Raw genomic sequence first — 1770 nt, 5'->3', positions numbered from 1 at the left:
AGCTGCTGCGCTGCTACACCTGTAACCAGCATGGCCACATTAACAGATTGCATGGCTGTTTGGGGAAAGCAAATGTTGTTGTGGGCATGGTGCTAACATCACCTCCAGGAGGATTTAGGCCAGGAACATGGGTGGAAATTAGGGATGTTGCAAAAAGATGGAACTGAGTTGTGAGTTTATAATTAGAAGACTGTGTTTTAGCAGGCAAAAAAGAAGCACCAAATGCTTCTAGATGCATATAAAGGTTTAGTAGTTGCTTATGAGGTGGGTTTTGCTGGGGGATCAGAATGTAGGGGAAGGTGGGGTCTGCTGGGACAAGAGGGCAGTTTAGATAGTTAAAAAGCAACTATGCCATTCAACCTATTTATACTCAGCCACACGTTCTTAACTTTGAAGTGTAGGCCTTCTGACTATTACTCACATTTTCTTTACAGACTTTTAATTTACAGCATTTAAGCAAAATTCTGCCTCTTTTGTTCTATTCTTCTAACATACTGTTTTTAGTTACGCAAATAAAGTATTGCTGGTAAGCTGATTTTCTGGCCAATCAGTTCATGCTCAGAATTTTTCTTGGTAGTTGATTATATCTACATTATGATGCCTGTGGGTGGCTATTTTGAATCTTGCAATAATTATGTATTAGCCCAATAATAATTATGTATTAGCCCATAACAAGCTGTCCCAACCAATCCATCCCGCTGTCCTAACTGCCCGAGGAGGCAGAATTGTAGGAAATTGCACTCCTTGTTCATTTTACAAAATTGTGCCTCTCAAGTTTTGTTAATAAATTGCTAGCAGACACTTGTATCTGTCCAGGGATCATATCATTTTCATCACTGCTCATTAGTCTGTGATTAATGAAAAGATATTTCATGTCAACAGAATAATGTCCCAACCGACCTCACTCTCTCCTACATATCCCTGCAGCATAGCACTTGATGCTTCAGATTTAACTTTGCTGTGGATGGGGGAAGTGCTTAATCCACCATTTTAGAGCAGATAGTCATAGTCTCTCCTCTGTGTTCACCTGGGGTGTTAAAACCAGACCATTGGGCTGGATTATATCACAGAAAGGAGACTGATGTGTTAATCATAAATTAGAGGTTATGCCTGAGTGAGCAGGTCAGTCAGAGGTCAGTCGCTCAGCCCTATAGAGGGCTTTCTGTGTGAAAATCCACGGTTTACCACTTAGTAGGCCCAACATAATCAGGCACAGACAATGTACAGTAGTGTAATGTGTCAAGGCTGCCCTGAGCTGAACGTTGTTCTTTCAGAAAGACTCCATTCAAACCTCACTGTTCAGGTGTACATTTACTGTATACATGTAAGTATACCTTATGCAAATACACACACACACTGGCTCATATGATGCCCTTTTTAATGGCCACTCTTACTACGCACAGCCAAGATTGGTCCATTTATCTGTCTTCAGTCTACGTGGGAAATCTGTGTCGAGAACAGACATAAGTACCATCCGTTTTTCCAATTCGAAAATGTTGCCTTGGGGGAATTGGCAAGCAGTCTGAAAATGGGATGATACACGACCTTTGCTATGTATGACTAATGCTTGGCTCATAAAGACTGTGTCAACAAGGTGTTTTATTAAAGACACAGCAAGAAAACACTAAACGGCAAAGACATTACAAGATTTATATAACCAGAAGGAAAACATAGAAGACTAATTGGATTAGAGAAAAAAAAAAGGAATTTGCTGACCAGATTAACTGTCTTTGACACATTAAGACCTGCGGAATCACAGAGAACAAAATG

This window comes from Plectropomus leopardus, chromosome 15 (genome assembly GCF_008729295.1).
Source record: "Plectropomus leopardus isolate mb chromosome 15, YSFRI_Pleo_2.0, whole genome shotgun sequence".
Classification (NCBI taxonomy): Eukaryota; Metazoa; Chordata; class Actinopteri; order Perciformes; family Serranidae; genus Plectropomus; species Plectropomus leopardus.
Note: the sequence above shows the minus strand (reverse complement) of the source record.